The sequence below is a fragment of the Oratosquilla oratoria genome, chromosome 37, assembly GCF_046742065.1.
Source record: "Oratosquilla oratoria isolate Oo_2021 chromosome 37, ASM4674206v1, whole genome shotgun sequence".
Classification (NCBI taxonomy): domain Eukaryota; kingdom Metazoa; phylum Arthropoda; class Malacostraca; order Stomatopoda; family Squillidae; genus Oratosquilla; species Oratosquilla oratoria.
The window spans coordinates 33,385,591-33,393,090 of NC_134813.1; the positions used below are offsets into that span (position 1 = coordinate 33,385,591).

Consider the following 7,500-nt stretch of genomic DNA (forward strand, 5'->3'; position numbering starts at 1 on the left):
GCAAGCAAGCAAGCATGTTCATTAGTAACAACAGGTGGAGAAGATCAAGTGAGCATACATGGAAAGATAATTAGAGAGAACGAGGAGAACGGAGGAGAAGGAGAGGAGGAAGAGTAGGAGATGGATGGGAGCAGGAGGGAGAGAGGAGGGGGATGAAGAAGAGGAAGAAGAGGAGGAGATGGATGGGAGCAGGATGGAGAGAAAGGAGGAGGATGAAGAGGAGGAAGAAGGGAAAGAGGAGGAAGCGTAGGAGATGGCTGGGGAAATGAGGGGGAGAAATGAGGAGGATGGAGAAAAGGAAGAAGAGAAGGAGGAGGAGGAGGAGGAGGAGTAGGAGATGGGTGGGGAAATGAGGGAGAGAAAGGAGGAGGATGAAGAGGAGGAAGAGTGAGAGGAGGAAGAGTACAAGATGGATAGAGGCAGGAGGGGGAGAAGGAGGAGGAAGAATAAGAGGAGTAAGATGAGGATGGAGGAAGGAGGGGTAGAAGGGAGGGAGGAGGATGGAATGAAAGAGGGGTAGGTGGAGGAGTAGGAGGAGGAGGAGTGGCAAGTGGATAAGGAGGAAGATGGGGGAAAGGAGGGGAGGAGGAGTAGAAGGAGGAGGAGGAGATGGGGAGCAGGAGGGTGAGAAAGAGTGGGAGGAAGAGGAACAGGAGGAGGTGGAGAGGAATAGGAAGATGAGGAGGGAGAGGAGGAGGGAAAGGAGGAGGTGTAGAGGAATAAGAGGAGGAGGTAGAGAGGAGTAAAAGGTGGACAAGGGAGAGGAGGAGGAAGAAGAAGAAGAGGAATGAATGAATGGAAAGAGATGGAGAAAAAAGAAAAGGAGGGAGAGGGAGGTGAGGATGAGTATATTGAGGAAGAGGTGGGGTGGACGAGGAAGAAGAGGAGATGAGTAATAGGAGGAAGAGGAGGAAAGGAGGAGGAAGAGGAGAAGGAGGAGGAGGAAGAGGAGAAGGAGGAGGAGGAGGAGGGGAGGAGGAGGAGGAGGGGTAGGAGGAGGAGGAGGCTATAGCTTTAGGAAATCAAAGCTATTAGCGTAAAGGAGGAGGAGGAGGAGGAGGAGGAGGAGGAAGAGGAAGGGGGAGGCGTATGAGGAGGAAGAGCCAAGCCAAGGTCTCTAAAAAGAAAGAGAAACATATACAACTACGACGACGACGACAGCGACGACGAGGATGATAAATAGGAGGAGGAGGAGGAGGAGGAGGAGGAAGAGGGGGTGTCCGAGAGGTGGGGAGGGTGTGTGTGTGTGTGTGTGTCACGCCGATATCGCAGGTCTGACGGCAGTGCTGATGATAAATGCTATGCTGACGAAAAACTTGTCACCTAAGTAAGCAAAGGAGGTGATGGACATGTTGGTTTAGAGTGTTGGGGCTATTTTCACCGGTTCCGTTGGTACGGCGCGAAGCCAAGGGTGGTGGTGATTCTGTGGTGAAAGTGGTGATGGTGAGGACGGGTGTAGTTGTGATGGCGGAGATGGTGGTGGTGATGATGATGATGATGATGATGATGATGATGATGATGATGATGATGATGATGATGATGATGATGATGGTGATGATGATGATGATGATGATGAGAATGACGGTGATGACGACGACGACTATGGTGATGATACAGGATCGACACTTAGAGTTAATGTTGAGTGTGGTGATGCTAAGCTAGTGATGATTTTGACGGGGGAAGGACAAAAAAAGGAAGAAAATAAAGAAAAAAGCAAAGTGGAGGAGAAAGAGAAAGAGGAGGAGGAGAAGGAAAAGAAGAAGAGAAGGAAGAGGAGGTGGAGGAGCCAAGAGGAAGAGCGAGGATAAGGAGGAGCAAATACAAGGAACAAGGAGGAATGCAAGGAGGAGAATGCAAGGAGGAGGAAGTAAAAGAAAAGGAGGACGAAGTGGAGGACGGCGAGGAGGAGTGGGAGGAAGAGGAGGTGGAGGAGGTGGAGAAAGAAGAAGAAGAAGAAGAGGAGGATGTGGAGAAGGAGGTGTAAGAATAGGAGAAGGATTGGGAAGATAAGGATAAAGTGGAGGAGGAAGAGAAGGAGAAAGAGGAAGAGAAGAAGAAGAAGAAGAAGAAGAAGAAGAAGAAGAAGGAGGATGAGGAGGATGAGGACTAGGGGAAAGAGGTAGAGGAAGAGAGGGAGGGAGGATGAGAACGGAGGAGAAAAACGAGAAGGAAGGGGAGAAAAGCGAAAGAGAGAGAAGGAGGAAGAGGAGGAGGAGGAGGAGGAGGAGGAGGAGAAAGAGGCGAGGTCACACAGAAACGAAAGCAGAGACGGAAATTTAGGCGAAAAAAAATGGGGACGGGGGTGGGGGGGATGACGATGTTGTTGATAAAGAAACCCCAGGGGAGGCTGGGCGGGTGGGAGGAAAAGAGAGAGAGAGAGAGAGAGAGAGAGAGAGAGAGAGAGAGAGAGAGAGAGAGAGAGAGAGAGAGAGAGAAGGGGTTGTGGTGGCTGTAGTGGTAGTGGCTGTGACGGCGGCGGCGGTGGCGGTGGCGGTGGCGGCGGCGGCGGTGGGCGGGGTGGTTGTCTGTAAGGCGGCAGTAGCTCGGGCGCTGCGAGCAAGGAAGGACGTCCGGGCAGTGCGTGCGTGTGCGACTGACTCGCTGCTTCTTCTCTGTTCAGTTCATCGTCGTCTCCTCCGTCGGTCCGGGCTCTGCGCGCGACGCGTGTACGCTGTTCCTCGTGGGGGAGGGGAAGTGGGGTGGACTATGTGGTCAAGGGTCGCCCCCTATCGTGGTGGATCTAGTGCACTTAACGATCTGAGTGCATTCTTGTTGAGTAGACTGTAGAAAAACTAAGGACGGCGCGGTGCTCTGTTCTGTGGTGCGAGGGGCGCTCAAGGAAGATGAAAAGTTGCAACAACCTTTGATTCTGATGGTGATCTGTAATGGTGTTAGTAGTCGTGGGAGCAGCAGCATCAACAGTACCAGTAGTAGTAGCAGTAGCAGTAGTAGTAGTAGTAGTAGTAGTAGTCGAAGTTGCAGTAGTAGTAGCAGTGGTATTAGTAGGAACAAGGTTAATATTAGTTACAGTACTATTTCCACTACTACTACTACTACTTCTACTACCACTACTACTACTACTACTACTACTACTACTACTACTACTACTACTACTACTTCTACTGCTACTACTACTACTACTACTACTTCTACTGCTACTACTACTACTGCTACTACTACTACTACTACGTCTATAACTCATAGTAGTAGGAATAGTAATGAAATAAATTATAACCTCAATGATACGAGGAACATTATTCGTAATAGAAGTATTAGCAATAGTAGTACTACCTGTACTGCTACTATAACTAATACTGCTGATACTCACAGTAGTAGTAGTAGTAGTAGCACTAGCAGCAAGAGAAGTAGCGGTAATTATGTTAGAAGTAGTAATAGCAACAGCAGTAGTAATAACACTAGCAGTAGTGGCAGTAGTAGTGGTAGAAATAACAGTAACAGTTCTAAAACCCGTAGTAATGACAGCAGTAGTAACGGTAGTTATTGAGTAATAGTACCAATTGGATCAGCATTAACAACAACAACAACAACAACAACAACATTAACAACAACAACAACAAAAACTACAACAGCAACAACAGTGTGGGGCCTGACGATGTGTAATGTGAAGCTTGGGTAGCTATCCGGCCTATCGGAGAACAGACAAAGGGGGCTTTGTGGGGGAAGGGGGAGGGGGTTGTCCCCCCTTTTCCCCCATGTGCCACCGTGGGGTGGGGTGGGGGTGTTGCCTTGGAGCAGTACTGTCACTCTGAAAAATATTTCTTACGACGTTGCTGTTTTTGTGTTGTCGGGGGCTATTTTTTGGTTAGGCTAGGTTATACAATATTCCATTAGGCTGGGTTAAGTTGGGTTGTGCTGGGTTGGGCAGGGTTGTGTTGGAGTGGGTTGGATTGAGCTAGGCTAAGCTGGGTTGGGTTGGGTTAGTTTGGGTTGGGTAAAGTTGGGTTGGGTAAGATTGGGTTGGGTTGGATTGGGCTGGGTTGGGCTGGGTTGTGTTAGGTTGGGTTAAGTTGGGTTGGGTAAGATTGGGTTGGGCTGGGTTGGGTTGGGTTGGGCTGGGTTGGGCTAGGTTAGGTTAGGTTGGGTTAGTTTGGGTTGGGTAAAGTTGGGATGGGTAAGATAGGGTTGGGTTGGGTTGGGCTGGGTTGGGCTGGGTTAGGTTGGGTTAAGTTGGGTTGGGTAAGATTGGGTTGGGCTGGGTTGGGTTGGGTTGGGATAGGTTGGGTTAGGTTGGGTTAAGTTGGGTTGGGTAAGATTGGGTTGGGTTAAGTTGGGTTGGGTTGGTTTGAGTTAGGTTTGTTTGAGCTGAACTAGGCTAGGCTGGGGTGGGTTGGTTTGGATTGGGTGGGGCTAGGCTGAGTTGATTTGAGTTAAATAGGGATGGGTTAGGTTGGCTGGGTTAGGCAGAGCTGAGATGGGTTGGGTTAGGATTGGTTTGGGTTGTTTTAGGTAGGGTTGATTTTATTTGGGTTGGGTGGAGCTGGGTTAGGTTGGGTTGGGCTGCAATGAGTTAGGTTGGGTGGGTTAGGGTTGGGTAGAGTTGGGTTGGGTTGGGTTAGTTTGATTTGGGTGAAGTTGGGATAGGCTGCGTTGGGCTGGGCTGAACTGGGGTTAATTGGATTGGGTTGGTTTAGTATGGTTAGGGGTCAGCTTGGGTAGGGTTGATTTGGGTAAGATTGGTTTGGGTTGAGTTGGGTGGAGTCGGGGTTGGGTTGGGTAAAGTTGGGTTGCTCTTGGCCATGTTGCTTTGGGTTGTGTTCCTCTAGGTTTGGGTGATCTATGTTAGATCAGATCTACTCCACCCGAAGCGATGTTAGGAATGGAGAACCTGAATATTCAAACTAGATGTTGACTCCCTGACAAATGTACGCACAAATCCAACATTTCCATCAATGTTGTCACAGCGTTCAACTGCGTCGTAGTGATGTCAGTCGCATCTGTTGTTGTAGTGCCACCATTGTGCTATTCCTCCCGAAGAAACGTGGATAGGTTGTGGTGTTGTCAAGCTGTGCTGAAAAGTGTTGAGGCGTTGTTGTCAAGCGCGTGGTGGTGGTGGTACTGTTGGAAGGATGCGTAGCATCTGTCGTTCGGGCTTACACCTATGGCGATGTTGGCCCGAGCGTCTACATCGGCGTCGTTGTCAGAGAGTCTGGTGGTCAGTCTCCTTGGGACTGGATAAAGACGTTATCGCTCTGGGTTAGTTTTCCTTCGACTGTTGGAGCAAATTTGCAGCTCGCAGCTTTCGGGCTGTAGAGGAATCATTTTCCTACAGGATGTTAAATAACATTCTAGGTTAAAAAAAAATGCCATGGTGATTTTGAGGCGAAAAAGTGCTGGAGGTTGGCGGTACCGCCGATTAACTGGATGTCGGAGGAAAAACAGCCCAGTGTGATAACGCCTTTAACCTCTTCAACGTATGACGCACTTTCTAGCTTTTGTTCCAGCCAAGTGTGTGTGTGTGTGGGGTGGGTGGGTTGGTTGTTTAGGTTCTGACCTCAAGGGGGTCTCGATCGATCACTGGCGCCTTCATGGCCAGTGGTCGCCCCTCATTCGTCTTTCGTCCTTCGCCGGAACGATATTCCTAAACTGCGTCATCGAGTTCGAGGGGTTCGGCTGGGGACGACATCGATGCCGAAGAACCGATGGCGAGGCACCAGGGCCCCTTTCGAAGGTGTTCACCTCTCCGTTAGCTCTTCAGTAGGATGCAACCCTTTGCATATTTTGTTCTGGTTAATGTTAGAGGACTAAACTTGCTTTTTCCTTTCCCAAAATCGGTCCCCAGATGAGTGAAGTCTCCTGGTAGGTGGATGAAAATTTCGTTTAAAGTTTCATGAACGGAAGTCCGAAAGTCATGTGGATGAGATTTCCTTGATCGTCTTTCGAGCCTTCCCCATCCCTCCACACCCTTGTCCTCCCACCAAGGGATGGCGAGGTTAAACACTGTTTATGAAAAGCCACTTTGTCAGTAAGCGTTTAACACGTGTTTGCCCAAACCCAGCCGCATGTTTCAGTGCACCCTATTCAACCGTTATTAAGAAAAAAAAAAAAAAAAAAAAAAAAAAATCCGAAAACGTTGCGTCGTGGTCCTGGAGACGTCGACTCTTCAGCTAATTGGGCAAAATTTTTTGACTTCGTTCTCGCACCTAAACAGTGTAATTACGTTAGTCCTTTTGCTTGGTAGGCGTTCGCGAACTCTGAGTGAAGAGGCCCCCCCACCCCCACCACCCCCACCACCACCCACCTCGAGGACCCTCGAACTCTTGCATCCCTGAGGACCTCTTCTCTTGGCCTTGCCTTCGGCAGACTCTATCAGTTAGTCTCGAGGGTCGGTCCCTTTCCAGAACTAATCTACCTTTAAACTCTCAGATGCTGATTTCCTTCGTTGGGCGATGTCTTGACACCCAAATTCCCTGAACGTTCAGTTCAAAGACTGCCGAGGACTTTGACCTCGGATTTCCTTGTGTGGAGTTTTTTCGAGTCACTTCCACGCCGTAGGGGTTGGGGCTTTTGGATCCCTTCCTTCTGAAATAAATCCTTTAGAATATATATACATACATATATATATATATATATATATATATATATTTATATATGTGTGTGTGTGTGTGTGTGTGTGTGTACAACACTGAATGGGTTCCAGTGAATAGCGATACATTTTTATCAGCCATAATTTACTTTAATTCTAAGTCATCAATATCGGGTGTTCCCGTAGAGGCAACATGCAGAAATTGAAACGTGGTACGACCAAGGACTCAAATCTGGCTATCGCGTTACAAGTGCTGTAGTGACTTAATCCTAGCCAAGTTCGAGTCCTTGGTCGTACCACGTTTCAATTTCTGCATGTTGCCTCCACGGGACACCCAATGTTGATGGCTTAGAATTAAAGTGCATTGTGGTTGATATATATATATATATGTATATATATATATATATATTTATATATATATATATGTATATATATATATATATGTATATATATATATATATATTTATATACATATTATTTGTTTATTTTTTTTTAGTAGTCTCCTCGTTCTTTCTCCCCCACTCCCTGGGTGGATTTTCTTTCTTAAGAAAGAGAAAATATGACTGTTGAACTCTCCCCTTGTGCAAAAGAAAGAAAGAAAGAAAGAAAAATGATGTGGGCTTTTTTGAGTCTGCTCTATCTTTAGTGAGTTTAGTGATACAGATGACGTTCGGGTTACCTAAATGTGACTTACGCAGATATACTTTCGCTCTTATTACCTTAAAACTATCTTGCTGGAAAAGGAAAAACGCTTTAAACAAAAAAACGGAACTCCAGTACATAAAAATACATCAAATAGTCAAGAAGAAAATAAATACTCACATACTTTCGATAAACTTCGTATACTCGCAAAAGTGACACATCACTACGATGACTATGATGATGCTACGGTGTCTGTATCGTGAAAGAAACGTGAAGGTGACAGCACGGAAACGTTAAGAACTGTGACATCACCG

At 47.3% G+C, this 7,500-nt stretch overlaps 1 protein-coding gene across 1 annotated transcript in view; it reads left to right on the forward strand.

The window, feature by feature from the left end:
- The first annotated feature begins 2,552 nt into the window (after positions 1-2,552).
- The window catches only part of LOC143019637 (5-hydroxytryptamine receptor-like), a 609,452-nt gene continuing 604,504 nt past the window's right edge, over positions 2,553-7,500 (forward strand). Inside the window, exon 1 of the mRNA XM_076175458.1 lies at positions 2,553-2,581. The gene's annotated coding sequence lies outside the window, so the exon portion shown is untranslated. The remainder of the gene's footprint in view (positions 2,582-7,500) is intronic.